This window comes from Hylobates moloch, unplaced genomic scaffold, assembly GCF_009828535.3.
Source record: "Hylobates moloch isolate HMO894 unplaced genomic scaffold, HMol_V3 SCAFFOLD_14, whole genome shotgun sequence".
NCBI classification, from domain to species: Eukaryota; Metazoa; Chordata; class Mammalia; order Primates; family Hylobatidae; genus Hylobates; species Hylobates moloch.
This window is the reverse complement of record NW_026652289.1, coordinates 70338398-70356537: the sequence shown is the minus strand read 5'-3', so window position 1 is coordinate 70356537 and position 18140 is coordinate 70338398. Positions and strand designations below refer to the sequence as shown.

The 18140-nt window shown below is 40.9% G+C and overlaps 1 protein-coding gene across 14 annotated transcripts in view; it reads right to left on the bottom strand.

Annotated features, from left to right (window-relative positions):
- Nucleotides 1-18140, bottom strand: part of FRMD5 (FERM domain containing 5) — a 351142-nt gene that overhangs the window by 100028 nt on the left and 232974 nt on the right. The window lies entirely within an intron of this gene.

Below are 18140 nucleotides of genomic sequence, written 5' to 3'. Positions count from 1 at the left end.
ATTAATTGTACATAAGGTGCTTGTAGCTTTCCTAAAGGTGGTTTAAATAGAATGCCTTGTATCTATCTACTTTATTCCACTATGTATGAATGTGCATGGAATATATGCCGGGTGTTGTATGGGCTAGTCTAAAGGAAACTGTTTTTCTTTCTGTAATTTGAGGGCAAAACAGATTCCTATGTTTAACAAGCTTTTCCTTCATTACAAAATGACTGCTTTTGCTAAGGACACTATCATTTCACAATCATTTATTCTCACATTGCTTAGGAAAAAAAATATACCTAGAATTTTAAAGTTAGTAACAGAGAGACACTGAAAAAAATCTTTATTTTCACAAAAATCCTATGTTGTTATTTTATTCTGAATTTCTGCCTAATTCATAGAATATGTTTCCTAGAGTTAGACAGGACTGTGGGTGAATGTAGACTGATTATATCTAGAGGCCTTAATACTGATTTAGAGGTAAGAAAATAGTTCGTTACTGGCATCCCAAAACGAGGTTTAAATTGCCTTCATTCCTTTTTTTTTTTTTTTAGACAGGATCTTGCTCTGTCATCCAGGCTGGAATGCAGTGGCACAATCATGGCTCACTGCAGCCTCCAACTCCTGGGCTCAACTCCTGCCTCCATCTCCTGAGTAGCTGGGACTACAGGTGTACACCACCGCATCCATCTAATTTTTAAATTTTTTGTAGGGATGGGGTCTTACTATGTGGCCCAGCTTGTCTCACACTCCTGGGCTCAAGCGATCCTCCCACCTCAGCCTCCCAAAGTTTTGCTGGGATTACAGGCATGAGCCACTATGGTCCAGCCGCCTTTATTCTTCAATCATTGAGAATTTTACAGCCATGCACATTCATTCATTCATTCGGTCATTTATTTAACAAATATTTACTCAACACCTACCATGCCCAGTTCTATGTGTGCTTCTGAGGATATAATAATGAATAAGAGAGATATGGTCCCTCTGCCATGGGTGGAACTTCTTCATATAAATTAGTGGAATTTCTATATATAAATATTGCAATCTTTTGGTTCCCAAAAATTGTCACATACACTCAAAAAGACTGGAAGTTCTTATAAAGGACTCCTTTTAAACATCTTAGCCAATAAATAACAGCCCTGAGAGGACTGTACATTTCCTATAACCAAATCCATAAGACTTGCCAGACAGAACATATGCCTTTGAGGGCCTATACTAGTTAACTGGATAGTTTCCTTGTTAAGAAGAGATGAATGATACTATTCCTCTGTCCTAAGATTTTCTGGAGGTAAGAACTATACTGGTTATAAATGTACTTTTATTGGAGTTACAGAATCTTATTTCTTCTGTGTTCCAATATAAGCATCCTCTTCCCTCAGCATCCTGCCTTTCATTATGAAACCTGCCAACTGGCCACACAGAAAGTCAGCCATGAGAGTGTCCTGGCTGAGACAAAAACTGCATTTGACAAAATACAAATCACAGAAGGGAGGATAGAAGAAAAAGTGGGAATTGGATTTTGTGCTTAATTTTCTGCAACTACTATATTGTAATGTGATTGATGAACTAGATAGAGTTCTAAAATTAAAACTAGAATGAGGTGGAAATTTCTTTTAAGATAAATCTCTATTCTCAGAAACATCAGAAGACAACCCAGGCTGCTGGCCTGACACTCATGGCCTAGCTACTGCCAGCATTTCTTGACAATTTTGTTAACTGCTCTGCACTTCTATTCTTTGTCTTTGAAATGTTCCTCTCCCAGCATTCTTTGGATTGGAGGCAGAAAAGGCTTAGAAGTTGAAAGCACTGCATCAAGTGTTTTTTAGCTTATGCCCTCTCTCGCTTTAACATATATGGTATCTAGGGTAACATACTTTTCTTGGATGCAGCATTTTACCCCACTATTTCTTTGTTGTTGTTGTCGTTGTTGAGACAGAGTCTCGGTCTGTCACCCAGGCTGGAGTGCAGTGGTACTATCTTGGCTCACTGCAACCTCCGCCTCCTGCCTCAGCCTCCTGAGGAGCTGGGATTACAGGTGCATGACAGACACCACACTTGGCCAATTCTTTTGTATTTTTAGTAGAGGCAGGGTTTTGCCATGTTGGCAAGGCTGGTCTCAAAGTCCTGGCCTCAAGTGATATGCCTTGGCCTCCCAAAGTGCTGGGATTACAGGCGAGAGCCACCGTACCCGCCATACCCCATCTATTTCTGAAGTTCATTTCCAAGAGCATTTCTTAGGTAGATGAGGTGTCTTTTTCCCCAGCAGATTTTAATTGCACTCTGTTTGGGTAGCATATTATAGTAATATGATAAAAGAAATGAGAATGTAAAAGATGAAAATTTCATTGGTGAGTAAGCTGATGACAAGGTGGGAGGATAACATTCAGGCCCTTTAGAAATTTGAATTCTTGCTGGGTGTGGTGGTTCATACCTGTAATCCCAACGCTTTGGGAGGCTGAGGCGGGCAAATCACCTGAGGTCAGGAGTTTGAGACCAGTCTGGCCAACATGGTAAATCCTCGTCTCTACCAAAAAAAAAAAAACAGGATGGTGGGACTGTAAACCACTACGGCAGGCTGAGGCAGGAACACTTGAACTGGAGGTGGGAGAAGCCAAAAAAAAAATTTTCAAGGTGAAGAGAAGATCATTTTAAAATATTTGTTTTCTGTTATAAAAGTAACACTATCCATAAACCTGTCCCTCAGAGAGTACATCTGTTACTATTTTTTCTTTTGTTCAAAAAAATTTCTGCCGGGTGCAGTGGCTCACACCTGTAATCCCAGCACTTTGGGAGGCCGAGCAGGCGGATCACGAGGTCAGGAGTTCAAGACCAGCCTGATCAACATGGTGAAATCCCGTCTCTACTAAAAATACAAAAATTGGCCGGGCATGGTGGCACGCATCTGTAATCCCAGCTACTCAGGAGGCTGATGCAGGAGAATCACTTGAACCCAGGAGGTGGAGGTTGCATTGAGCTGAGATCATGCCACTGCACTCTAGCCTGGGTGACAGAGCGAGACTCCATCTAAAAAAAAAAAAAAAAAAAAGTTTCTATGCAATAGGGTTGAAATGACATTATATGCATAATTTTACATACTGTTTTTAAAACTTCACTTTTTCTTCTTTTTTTGAGTTTCACTCTTGTTGCCCAGGCTGGAGTGCAATGGCGCAACCTCAGCTCACTGCAACCTCTGCATCCTGGGTTCAAGCGATTCTCCTGCCTCAGCCTCGCAAGTAGCTGGGATTACAGGCGCCCACCACCACGCCTGGCTAATTTTTTGTATTTTTAGTAGAGACAGGGTTTAAAACTTCACATTTAAATATAAGGATTTTTCAGTCCAGGCATGGTGGCTCATGCCTATAATCCCAGCACTTTGCCCGAGGTCAGGAGTTTGAGACCATCCTGGCCAACATAGCAAGACCTCATCTCTATTAAAAAAAATATATATATATATATAAAGATTTTCAGTAGAAAATATTTTAATGGTGCTTAATCTCCAAAGAAAGATATGACAGGCACTGAATATGCCTCAGATGTAGCAAAGCTCACATCTTGTTATTAAGAGAGTTCATACAGCATGGAAGACCAACCAACTCCATCTCTCTCTCATCCCCTCCTGCAGCACATCACACAACATCATGTGGGATGGGGTTAGGGAGGCCTTTAAATGCATCAATATATTAAAAAGCATATATAAGTTGTTCTCCTTTGGGTTAAATGGAATTTGTTTGCTTGGATTTTCTTCACCTTACTTTATTGAGTTTTAATTAAATATAGCTGTGACCACAGACTAATGGACAATAAGATGTGGCAGGGGGTTAGCGGTTACTAATCTGATCTCTCACCTGATAAGAAAACCTTTCTATATCTAGTAGACCTGGGGCATCTTTGGGTGAACTATAAAAGGGTACCTCTTCCTCTGGGTAACCAGTGGGGATACATGATGTGGTTACTGCAGCACTGGCTGGATTTCGCCCTAGTTGCCCCCTTGGCTGGGTGCCCTTGTACAATAAATAACCTATACAACTGTACAGTCCTAATCTCAGGGCTATGGTTTTCCAGCCTCCACGTGCATGACAGAGAGCTCCCCACCTCATACAGGTAGTCCCATTCACCTTTGAACAGTTTTGTGGCAAGTTCTTAATAATAAGAAAGGTCTCCTAGGTAACTTCTGGTGTGCAACTTCTACCCACTGACCCTAGCTCTGCTTTCCAAAGGATAAGAGGTCAACTCCACCCAGGCTTCTAGATGATTGCTTTTCAGATATTTGATACTATCCTATCCCATGTCTTCCAAGTCTTCCCTTCCCCAGGCCAAATATCTAATTCTTATGACTGGATCATCATACAACTTCTTTCTAGATTTTAGTTAATATCTTTTTTTTTTTTTTTTTTTTTTGAGACAGAGTCTTGCTCTATCTCACAGGCTAGAGTGCAATGGCGTGGTATCTCGGCTCACCGGAACCTCCGCCTCCCAGGTTCAAGCGATTCTCCTGCTTCAGCCTCCTGAGCAACTGGGATTACAGGTGCCCACCACCATGCCCGGCTAAGTTTTGTATTTTTTAGTAGAGACAGGGTTTCACCATGTTGGTCAGGCTGGTCTCAAACTCCTGACCTCAGGTGATCCACCCGCCTTGGCCTCCCAAAGTGTTGGGATTACAGGTGTGAGCCACCGCGCCTGGTCGCTAATGTTCTTTAAGTCAAAAGATCATATTGAGCATGATACTCCAAATACACTGCAGCATTATAATATAATACAGCTATTAAATCTTAATCTAAATGCTGTATTTTCCTTAATACAACCCAAACCTCTATTTGGTTATAGAGAAACTTACATACCATTGGCTTACATCCAATTTGTGGATATCTAGAACTCCATTTCAAACATTCTCCTACTAAGTCAGGCCTCTTCAATCTTCTACTTGTACAGTTTAACTGCTGGAACTAGATGCAGGATTTAGGTCTAGTAAATTTCTTCTTGTTGATTTTAGCCCACTGTTTCAGTATGTTAGGATCCCATTGAACATATCAAATTAACTTTTTTTTTTTTTTTTTTTTTGAGGTTACTCCAAAAGGGATCAGCTTGATCTTGAAGTTACTCTACTGGGTGGAGACAAAGAGGCACTTTCAATGCAGAGTGCTAAGTGGAACAGTTGGAATCAGCAGTAGGGTGCTATGAAAGCACATAAGATGGTCCTCTAGTGAAAGTGAGAGGCAAGGAAGAAAACTTTCCCATGAGAATAAAAATCTCAGGTGACTCCTTAAGGGTGAATGAGAGTTTGCCAAATGAAAAGGGTCATGGAAAGCAATCTAGGAGGAGGACAGCATGAGCAAGGATTTGGAATTACAGAAATCTCTGAATGCCAACATCTTTTAGTGTCTTTCCCTTGTTGGACTCCTATCCAGTTGTCCAGAAATTATATGCTGCTTGTCTCCCTGGACAAGTTTCTATAGGTTAAGGCTGCTTGCTTTTTATGCCTTAGGATGGTCCCATTCCCACATCTACCTTCTCTTTTCTTTCTTTGAGAAAGCATTGGAGTTAGTTAATTCCTACCTACACTCTGGCTTCTGTAAGCTTTTCTAAGAGAGGGCAATGCCTTATCCATTTTGGTGATTCTGGTTCCTGACACAGTGCTTGGCACACCATAGGTATTTGACAAATGTTTAAAGTGTTGAAAAGCAAAATAACTATTCACAAATTGTAATATGCATAAACAATATTCTGCAAGATACAACCAGATTCATGTAGCTCTCTGACTTAGACATCACAGGAAGCCTACTTTGTAGACAACAGAAATCAAAGGCTTCCTTTTTAATAAAAATGAAACAAAATTTTTTTGAGAATTTGTTACACGCAGATCCTTTTAATTGTTCAAAGCAGGTTCACAGAACAATGACTGGGGCTCTTGTGCCTTCTGACAATCATCTCCCAGAGTTGTTGAGCAATTTGCCAAGTTGCCTGCTGGCTCAAAGGTGAGAACCCCAGGCTACCTAAGCTCTGCCCAGTGATGCGGAATTGTCTCTGTCTTCTAATGTGCTCAGCTGGAACAGAATTGCAGAACGTCCAGAGCAGTGAACCATGAGGAATGAGAGCAGATTAGCTTAGCAAAAAGATAAACTAGGCATCGCCCAAGGGACATTGACAAGTGAGGTGACCTCATGCTTTGCTCTCAAATCAGTTCTCAAAAGTCATCTAAGCTAGAATATGCCAGGGAATACCAGAGCTTCCTATTGGCAGAAAGTAGGAGAGATAAAACTAACGAGGAATGAAAGACGTAAAGAGGTATTTGCCCCAATATCTAAATTACTATTTCAGAATTCAAGAGCCAAAAAAGAGAAACATCTCCACTATCAATAAAACAAACAAACACAAAATAGATGAAAAACAAGAGACCATAAGATCACCCAGCAGAGATATTCTTGGCAAATAAAATGCTAGGCCAATATAAAAGCAATAGAGAAGAGGAAATCCGAAGGGCCAATAAACACTTGAAAGATGCTGGATTTCACTGTTTGTCAGCAGTGAAACCACAATGAGACACCACTTTACACACAAGTGATTAGCAAATATTTAAAACTCTAACAACTCACGGAAGACAATAAGACGTTGCTGAGAGAAATGAAAGAAAACCTAAATAAACAGAGGGATATATCATGTTTATAGGTTTAAAGATTCAAAATTGTTAACATGTCAATTCTCCCCAAATTGGTCTATAGAGTCAATGCAATCTCAATTAAAATCCCAGGAGGCTTTTTTGTAGAAACTAGCAAATGAATTCTAAAATTCATGTGGCAATAAAAGGATCTAGAATATGCAAAACAACTTTGCAAAAGAAGAACAAATTTGGAGGACTAATATGATCTAGATTCAAGATATTATAAAGCTACAATAACCAAGACAGTGTGGTACTGACATAAAGAAAGACAAATAGATCAATGGAACAGAATAAAGAGCCTATAAATAGAACCACACATGTTCATTTTCAACAAGGTGTAAAAGGGAATTCAGTAGAGAAAGGAAAGCCTTTTAAAGAAGTGGTGCTGGAACAGTGGGATATCTATGTGCTAAAAAAAAAAAAAAAAAAAAAAAGGGAGAGGGAGACTTCAATTCATACCTTGTTCCATATATTTAAAAAAAAAAAACTTAAAGGGGATCATAGACCAAAATATACAACATAAAACAATAAAATTTACAGAAGAAAACATTTGTAACCTTGGATTAGGCAAATACTTCTTAAATATAACACCAAAAACACAACCCATAAAAAACAAATAAATGTCTACTCATAAAATAAATGGATATATTGGTCTTTATCAAAATTTAAAACTGCTTTTCAAAAGAAACTGTTGAGAGAACGACATGACATACCAAGAACTAGGAGAAAATCTTTGCAAAGCATTTATCTGATGAAGGACTTGCATGCAGAATAAAAAGAACCCTCAAAATTCCATAAAAAAACAAGCAATGCAATTTTTCTAAAAAGGCAAAAGATTTGAACAGACACTTTACCAAAGATATATATGGATGGTGTTAGGAAGAGTTTTAAAAGGAAGAAAGTGAGAGAGAAGGCAACTCAACGGCCAAACAGGTTTATTTACAAGAATAAGCCTGTGAGGGGTCCCAGTCAGGAATCTGGCTGAGACCCTGATTGCTTACAAGCTGACGTTTTTATACTAAAGTTTCTTTTCTTATTTTTGAGACGGAGTTTTGCTCTTGTCGCCCAAGCTGGAGTGCAATGGTGCAATCTCGGCTCACTGCAACCTCCGTCTTCCGGGTTCAAGTGATTCTCCTGCCTCAGCTGCCCGAGTAGCTGGGATTACAGGCGTGTACCACCATGACCAACTTTTTTTTTTTTTCTTTTGAGACAGAATCTTGCTGTGTCACCAGGCTGGAGTGCAGTAGCGTGATCTCAGCTCACTGCAATCTCTGCCTCCTGGGTTCAAGTGATTCTCCTGCCTCAGCCTCCTGAGTAGCTGGGATTACAGGTACACGCCACCATACCCAGCTAATTTTTTTTGTATTTTTAGTAGAAACAGGGTTTCACCATGTTAGCCAGTCTGGTCTTGAACTCCTGACCTCAGGCTATACAGCTGCCTCGGCCTCCCAAAGTGCTGGGATTACAGGCGGGAGCCACTGTGCCCCGCCTTATACTAAAGTTTCTATAGAGGAGGGGTTGGGGAAGTGCTAGCAGGTTGGAACTGCAGGAGGCTGGGGAAGGATGTGGTAAGGGCCAGGCCTTGCTGTGGTTAGGGCTGTTACTCTCTGTGAAGGTATGGGCGAGGTTGACCTTTGCTTTGTTTTTGGAAACACTGTCACCAAGGTAGGAAACCCAGTCACCAAGGTGGAAAAATGGCATCACTATTGTTAATTCTCACATTCCCACCTCTTTGTATTATTATTATTTAGGAATAGGGATGTGGGTTCTCTTTGACTACTTCCTGCTCACTGGGGGTGGTGCATGGGGGAAGTGGCCTTCCTCTGGTGATGAGATCATTCATTGTTGCTGTAGCAGGAATGCCTCCTTGATGTGTTCCGTTATGGTGGTCTGAGCAACTGAGGTTACTCTTTCTAAAATAAACTTCTGAAAACAATTTCATCAAGCAGGGTAAAAACATTAATATTAAGCAGATGACAATGAAAGGACCAATTAAAGGGAGTGCCCAATGGAGGAAAGAACTGAAAAAGTCAGCAGGTTGTTTGGGCAGGTGTTCCGCCATTTTTCTGTTTGGATATTCCTTCTTTTACCAATCTAGATTTATTTGTAAAGAAACAGCATTTTCTTGCAGGAAGAGACATAGGCCTCCCTTTTCTACAGTGAGGATATCTAGTCCCCTGAGATTTTGGAGTACTAACTGTTGCTAGGGAGTTTATCTGCTCAGCAAAGGTCAACCTCGCCCGTACCTTTAACAGACAGTAACAACCCTGACTACAACAAAGACTGACTTCCCTTTACCACATCCTTCCCCTGCCCCCTACAGTTCTAACCTGCCAGCACGTCCCCAACCCCTCCCTATAGAAACTTTATTATAAAAACCTCAGCTTATAAGCGATCAGGGTCTCAGCCAGATTCCTGACTGGGACTGCTTGCAGGCTTATTCTTGTAAATAAACCTGTTTGGCCATTGAGTTGCCTTCTCTCTCACTTCCTTCCTTTTAAAAATCTTCCTAACAGATGGCAAATAAGCAGATGAGAAGCAGCTCAATATCATTAGTCATTAGCAAAATACAAATGAGATACCACCACAAATACATACCATTACAAACACAAAAGAGATACAGCTAATGGAATGGCTAAAGTGAAAAAGACTGACCCTACCAAGTGTTGGCAAGCATATGTGCAGGTACTAGGACTCTCATATGTTGCTGGTGAGAATGTAAACATCATAATAATGGTTACTAATCAGGGAAATGGACTGCGACTGAGTTGGGGTACATGGGCAGGGCTTCTAGAGTAGGTGGCAACATTCTATTTCATGATCGAGATGATGTTCACTTTATAATGATTAAGACGTACATTTGGTTAACATGATTTTCTGAATCTCCACGTGTTTTTGTAATCAAAAAGTTTCACCCAGGCTGGAGTGCAGTGGCGTAATATTGGCTCACTGCAACCTTCAGCTCCCGGGTTCAAGTGATTCTCCTGCCTCAGTCTCCCAAGTAACTGGGATTACAGGTACCCACCACCACACCCAGCTAGTTTTTGTATTTTTAGTAGAGATGGGGTTTCACCATGTTGGCCAGGCTGGTCTCGAACTCCTGACCTCAGGTGATCCACCCACCTCGGCTTCCCAAAGTGCTGGGATGACAGATGAACCATCACACCCGGCCAAGTTTTCTTTTAAAACAAAAAGTTCTTTAGCCTTTACTCTGTTGGATAAATACAGATTTTTGCACGTTAAGTTTGCTTAAAGGAAGAGGGAATTCTACTGGCAAAATACTGTCTCCTAAATCTCCAGTAAGTAAGCTTGTACTTTTGAGGACAACACTATTTTTGGCAATGTAGAAAATGCTTATAGAAAGGGTTCAATCTGTGGCTGAGCACAGTGGCTCACGCCTTTAATCCCAGCACTGTGGGAGGCTGAGGCAGGCAGATCACCTGAGGTCAGGAGTTCAAGACCAGCCTGGCCAACATGGCAAAACCTCGTCTCTACTAAAAAAATACAAAATTAGCCAAGCGTCTGGCAGGTGCCTGTACACTAACCTGGGAGATGGAGGTTGCAGTGAGCCGAGATCACGCCATTGCACTCCAGCCTGGGCTATAAGAGTGAAACTCTGTCTCAAAAAAAAAAAAAAAAAATGGGTTCAATTTGCTTCCCACAGCATGTTCGTCCAGCTCCTATACCTCCACACTCTTATAGGCAGATATTGATCCATGGTTATTCAGATGCGAGGAAAGGCCACTAGAGTCCATTGTTGAGGCAAGGGACTGGGACTTGACCTCGGTCTTATAAGGTTTAAAAGTGGCAGTCTTTTCTGAGATTCAAAATAGGTTATTCCTCATGAATTGGATGAGGGTCGTGGAGGAAGGCCATTTGGAAATAACACATACATTACTGACCAAAAAGAAACATAGATAATGATACACAAAACTATTAGATGATTTCTTTCTCTCCAGTTCAAAAGTCCAAATGAATTGTCATCAGGCATTAGTGGAGATACTCTGAATATTTTTATATATTTTCTGTTTCATAAAGAATTTCCAAAGTGATTCTACTTTACTTTTACCCACTGTTCTTCACAAATGATAGCAAAGCCTGGGAAGTGTCCCAGAATTGCTAAATAATGAGATAAAGCAGAATGTTTCTTACTTAAAAAAAATTAAAGAAGAAGCAACATAGAAGTTGGGCGATGTGGTGAAAATAAAGACTTGAAGAACAAAACCAACTCTAATTGGAGAACAGAGTATTTAGGGTAAAGGAACCAAGACATATTAGATTGTAGTTGAATTCCAAGACCAATGTGCTGCTCAGAATTCTAGACGTTCCATTTGAATTCCTCCTGTTTTTGCTTTGAAATACTAGTCTATAAATCTAATTGACTGTAAGTGTGATTTCCTTAGATGCTTGTTTACTCATTTAATGTAGTATTGTATTGCTTTTAATAAGGTATTCAGGCCCTACAAAGTATGCTTCCAAAAAAATCAAAAGCCACACTTAAGTGCTTCTGTAATAAAATCTACCTCTGCTTAAATATAGGTAGAACCTCAACTATGCCAGCTTTTCTAATAGGGGACTGTCCCACTCCTGCAGAAGTCCTTCAGTAACTGAGAATGCTGGTGGGGTGGGGGAGATATCCTTAACATCATTGCTATTAGAAAATTAGTACTAGGGAAAATAACTCAGCATTTCTAACACAATATCGCCCATTAAGCCTTCAAACAAACATTTCCTTATTTACCTCCTAAAGTCTTTTCTGCTACCATTTAAGTCATTTGATCTTTAGATGCTTTCTTGCCTCTGATTTTAATGAGAAGCTGGCCCCTGGTTCTCTTTCAATACTCCCTGGCTTGTGGTGCTAGATCTTTCTACTCTTGAGACCATTCTTGTCTCTTGACAATTTTCCCTCAATTGAAAGATATTAAACTGAGTATCACTGAAAATTTAAACACCCAAACTACACATCTGAAATCTGATTTTTTTTTATCTTAAAGCTGGTCCCACTTGGAGGTAGCCTAGGAGACCAAAAATACATGTTATTTAATGAAGGAGAATATTTCAGTAAAGTTAAAGCTGGGCTTATTTTGGCCAGACACAGTAGGTTGTGGGTGCTGCTTATTTTCATGTATTCATTATACAATTGACCCTTGAACAATGCAGGAGTTAGGGGTACTGACCCCCTCCCACCAGGTACAGTAAAAAATCTACCTATAAAATTGTGACTCCCCTAAAACTTAACTACTAACAGCTTACTGTGGACCAGAAGGCTTACTGATAACAGTCAATTTAACACACACACACACACACACACACACACACACATTTTGAGACAGAATTTCACTCTGTTGCCCAGGCTGGAGTGCAGTGATGTGATCGTCACTCACTGCAGCTTCTGTCTCCCGGGTTCAAGTGATCTTCATGCCTTAGCCTCCCAAGTAGCTGAGGTTTCACCATGTTGGCCAGGCTGGTCTCAACCTCCTGGCCTCAAGTGATCCATCCACCTTGGCCTCCCAAAGTGCTGGGATTATAGGCGTGAACCACCTCACCTTAACACATATTTTGTATGTTATATGTGTGACATCCTCTATTCTTACAATAAATTAGAGAAAAAAAATTATTAAGAAAACCACAAGGAAGAGGAAATATATTTACTATTCATTTAGTGTAAGTGGATTATCATAAAGGTCTTCATCCTTGTCTTCATGTTGAGTAGGCTGAAGAGGAGGAGGAAAAGGAGTTGGTCTTACTGTCTTGGGAGTAGCAGAGGTGGAAGAGGTAGAGGAGGTGGAAGGAGAGGCAGGAGAAGCCAACAAACTTGGTGTAACTTTATGGAAATACATTGTAATTTCTGATTTTTTTGCTTTTTCATTTCTCTAAAAATGTTTCTATATGGTACCAATTCTTCTTCCACCTTTTGCTTTAGTTTCAGTGCCCATATCACAAAAGGATCCATGTCATAAAAGAAGTCAAAAGCACTCTTGAATAATTAGAAACCTTCTGCTAGATGGTCTCATGTCAATTTGCTTTCTGGCACTGCTTCTTCTACATCTTCTTCCTCATTGTCTAGCACTGATTCAGAAGCACTCATCTCCATCAAGTTGTCTTCTGTGAATTTCTCAGGTGTGGTGTCTGTTAACTCTTGCAGTTCTCCAAGATCCATGTTTTAAACCTTTAAACCTCTACCCTCTCCCCCATTTTTCTGCCATATCTACAATCTTTTTCACGATTTATTTGATTAGCTGTCATAAATCCTGTGAAGTCATGTACAACATCTGGATACAGTTTTCTCCATCAGGAATTTATTATTTTGAGCTTGATGGCTCTCATGACTTTTTCTATAATGATGGCATCTCCAATGCTGTAATCCTTCCAGACTTTCATGATGTTCTCTCTACTGGGGTTCTCGTCCATAGGGTTGACATCCTTCCATACAGTTCTGTGTGAAATGAGCCTTAAAGGTCCTTATGATGCCCTGACCTAGAGGCTGAATTAGAGATGTTGTGTTTCGGGGCAAGTAGACCACTTCGATGTCTTTGGTGTTGAACTCATAGGGTTCTGGGTGTCCAGGGGCATTGTCTGATATCAGAAGAACTTTAAAAGGCAGTCCTTTACTGGCAAGGTGCTTCTTGACATCAAGGAAAAAACATCAATGGAATCAATCCAGTAAAAGGATTCTTGTTGTCCAGGTCTTCATTTTGTACAACCCAAAGCCTGGCAGCTGGTGTTTTTTTTCACTTTAACGCTTGAGGGTTAGCAGCTATACAGATAAAGGCAGTCCTGATCATAAACTCAACTGCATTTGTGCAAAACAGTAGAGTTAGCTTATCCTTTCCTGCCTTAAATCTTGGTGCTCACTTCCTTACTAAGAAGTGTCCTTTGTGGCATTTTTCCCCCCAGAATAGGGCACTTTCATCTGCATTAAGAATTCAATTTTTATACTTCATTAGGGGAGAAAAGGAACTTTAGCAGTCCTACCAAGAAGTTTTTAAAGAACACATTGGGTCTTTATAAACTGTATTTTTAAAGTTTTCTTTCTAAAGATAAAAAATGAAAATAATTACCTAAAAATAGACCTCTGATATGGTTTCCAAAGAACAGAAGGTATTTTTTTTAAATCAGGGTATGAGACTTCCTGTAAAATATTTATTGATGCTAATGTGAGCCTTCAGTTGGAAAGAAAAAACTAGGTAGTCACTTGCAAACTAAATTTCCCCAGGTATCTTTTTTCCAATCTTTTTTTGCGATGGAGTCTCACTCTGTCACCCAGGCTGGAGTGCAGTGGTGTGATCTCGGCTAACTGCAACCTCCACTTCCCGGGGTCAAGTGATTCTCCTGCCTCAGCCTCCTAAGTAGCTGGGATTTCAGGCATGTGCCACCACACCTGGCTAATTTTTGTATTTTTAGTAGAGATAGGGTTTCACTGTGTTGGTCAGACTGGTCTCAAACTCCTGACCTCGTGATCCACCAGCCTCAGCCTCCCAACGTGTTGGGATTACAGGTGTCAGCCACCATACCTGGCCCCAATCTTCTAATTTTTAAAGATACTCTTTCCCTTCTCTTTACTCTGAGATCTAATGTATCTATACATAAGCAAACTAGGTGCTTTATATACATTTTTGTCCCAGCCTTCAATGTAAACCTTAACTTAAACCATTAATGGAGACTTTTCTGGCACCCTAAGTTGAAAAGTTATAATGGGGAGGCTGTGAGGATTTTTTTTTTCAGCCCTTGGACCATTATTTACACTAGTTTCCTTGATCTGGTTTCCTCAGCCATAAAAATACAGTCCTATCTCCTCCAAAAGTCTATTATAGCCAGCAAGATTCACAACTGCCAAATCACCCAGGATTTTGTATTTCATTTAAGAAGTCTGACAATGTTTTTATGCACAATATGATACAGCCAAAACCACATTTACCTGGGAATCAGGAAACCTGAGCTCTAGTCTAAATGTAGCCCTAAACAAACTGTGCAACTGTAGCTAAGTTCGTTGACCACTTGGGGTCTCAGTAGAGAAAACAAAAATTTTGGAATCGGAATCGAAGCAGAAGAGTACTAAGGTCCTCCCCCATCCACCGTCTCCACCTCTGGCTCTAAAATGTCATGTTGCTGTGAAATGCTGTGTTTCATCTTCGGGGGCCTAGTGAGAGGCCAGAGTCCCAGGCAGCAAGTGCTAGAGAAAAGGTAAGGACAATTTATAAAGAAGTCCCTTGATCTCAGTTTCCCCGAACTATGCAGCTCTTCAGTCTTTAAAATGGCTACAAGACACATTAGCATTTCAAACACTGCTGTTGCCCGTGACAGGTGAACTCAGGGAGATTAGGAAGTCGCAAAATTCTGTTTTTGTTTTTCTTCAAGCCAGAATGGGTATGTAAGCATTAACTGTTGCTATTATACATACTATTCAACATTCCCCATTCATTTCTCATGAACTTACACAACATACCAAAGGGATGACTCCTTAGTGTGTTTCTCAGAATTACAGACAGACTCATTTCACTCTGTCAGCAAACCTGAAGGCCAGAATCTTCAGTTGTGAGAATCTCTTATGGAAATAGAAAAAGCTTTACAGAATAGTATATTCAACCCTTACCCAACCCCACATCCCCATCTTCTCCTGTATACACTGCCTCCGGAAACAAGCACTGCATGCACAAGTCAAACAGTTACCTAAGCCCCCAGTGGACAGAGCTTAGGCACCAGTGGGCAGGCACAGAGCAGGCAGAGGGTAAGCACTGGAGCAGGACTGGATTAAGGCCTCCAGAGCTGCTCCAGGCCTCCACAGCTCCTACTACCTCAACAATCCTTGCCACAACTGCTTTCCCATTCACTACAGAGAAACTTACTTGAGCATCTCTCTTCAGATATTATTCCACAGTTCACATAGAAAAAGAAAATCACCACAGGAGAGTTTGAAAAAGATGATGAATGACTTTGATTGTATCCCACAGGATGGAAATTAGGTTGAAAGATTGGGAGTTTGGGGTGGGCGCAGTAGCTCACGCCTGTAATCCTAACACCTTGGGAGGCCAAGGTGGGTGGATCACTTGAGGTCAGGAGTTCAAGACTAGCCTGGCCAACATGGTGAAATCCTGTCTCTACCCAAAATACAAAAATTAGCCGGGCGTGGTGGCATACACCTGTAATCCCAGCTACTCGGGAGGCTGAGGTGGGAGAATCGCTTGAACCTGGGAGGCAGAGGTTGCAGTGAGCCGAGATCACGCCATTGCACCCCAACCTGGGCGACAGAGCAACTCTGTCTAGAAAAAAAAAAAAAAAAGGCTGGGTGCGGTGGCTCACACCTGTAATCTCAGCACTTTGGGAGGCCGAGGCAGGCGGATCACGAGGTCAGGAGATCGAGACCATCCCGGCTAACATGGTGAAACCCCATCACTACTAAAAATACAAAAAATTAGCCTGGTGTGGTGGCGGGTGCCTGTAGTCCCAGCTACTCAGGAGGCTGAGGCAGAAGAATGGTGTGAACCCGGGAGGCGGAGCTTGCAATGAGCCGAGATGGGGCCACTGCATTCCAGCCTGGGCGACAGAGTGAGACTCCATCTCAAAAACAACAAAAAAAAGAAAGATTGGGTGTTTGGAACCATCAGTTCTAGTTCCTACTCTGCTTGTAACTGGGAAGCCATGGGCAAGTCATCTGGCAACTCTGGACCTTAGTTCTCTCACTTATAAAATGAGTAGGTTTGACAAGACAATCTCTAGTATATTTGTCAGATCTAAACTTCTATTAGTCTATAGTAAGATTACTAAGAACCAGGAAAGCGTGGTTTATATTATAAATCAAACTTAGCTATAATATGGAGAACATTTAAATATATAGATTCTGAGGCCCCACCCAGGACCTTTACAGAGTCCCTTACACAACTGACTGGACCGTATGACCAAAGGATAAGGATGAGCTGGCTGGGTGAACCTGTGCTGGTATTCAGGAACTGACATTCTGTAGGGATAAGTATTCACATTAATGAATAGAGAAATGTCTATTTAATTTGCAAATGATCACAAGCTAGCGGGGCAAATCAGTATTTCAAACAAACTTAGAGATTGAAGGAATGGTCAGAAGTCAAGAGCATAAATGTCAGAGAGGAAAGATCAAATGTATTGCCCCTGGAGAAGAAAGAGAAACTTCACTAAGATGAAGTTAGTAAGTCATATGTATCAGAAAAAGATCTGAATGTCAGAGTAGATAACTGACCAGGAAGTGACGCTGGCAAAAACTTCACATTAAAGAAACTCTTGCAGATATTTCACGACACTGAAAGCACAAAGTGTAAAATATTGGAAGCTCATCCAAACTTAGAAGGGAGTATGATGACAATTCACCAAGGCACAGAAAAGATGTTTTCTCAGTATCATAAACTATATGACAAAAAGGAGGCAAGTACTGTTAAAGTACTTGGGATTTTTTTTTATAAATATGTACATACCTGGTTTTATTGTGCTTCACTTTATTGTGCTTTGTAGATATTGTGGGTTTTTTTAAAATAAATTGAAGGTTTGTAGCAAGCCTGCATTGAGCAAGTCTTTCAGCACCATTTTTCCGACAGCATGTGCTCATTTTGTTTCTCTGTTGCATTTTGTTAATTCTTGCAATATTTCAAACTTTTTCATTATTATATCTGTTATGTTAATCTGTGATCAGTGATCTTTGATGTTACTAATGCAATTGTTTTGAGGCGCCATGAACCACATGCACAGAAGACAGTGAACATAACCAATAAATGTGTGTGTCCTAACTGCTCCACTGACAGGGTATTCCTCCATTTTTCTCCCGCTCTTCAGGCTTTCCTATTCCCCCAGACACCACAATATGAGGAAATTAAGCCAGTTAATAACCCTACAATGACCTCTAAGTGTTCAAGTGAAAGGAAGAGTCACATGTTTCTAACTTTAAATCAAAACCTAGAAATGATTAAGCTTAATGAGAAAAACATGTTGAAAGGCCAAAAGCTAGGCATCTTGTGCCAGTTAGCCAAGTTGTGAATGCAAAGAAAAAGATCTTGATGGATATTCAAAGTGCTACTCCAGTGAACACGTGAATGGTAAAGTGAAAGAGCCTTCTTGCTGATATGGAGAAAGTTTTAATGGTCTAGACAGAACAGCGGTCCTCAACCTTTTTGGCATCAGGGACCAGTTTTGCGGAAGACAATTTTTCCACGGACCAGGTTGCAGGGGGTTTCGGGATGATTCCAGCGCATTACAGTTATTGGGCACTTTATTTCTATTATTACTTTTTTTTTTTTTTGAGATGGAGTCCTGCTCTGTCGCCCAAGCTAGAGTGCAGTGGTGCGATCTCGGTTCACTGTAACCTCAGCCTCCCGGGTTCAAGCGATTCTCCTGCCTCAGCCTTCCAAGTAGCTGGGACTACAGGCATGCATCACCACGCCTGGCTAATTTTTGTTTTAGTAGAGACGGGGTTTCACCATGTTGGCAAGGCTAGTCTCAAACTCCTGACCTCAAGCGATCCCACCTGCCTCGGCCTCCCAAC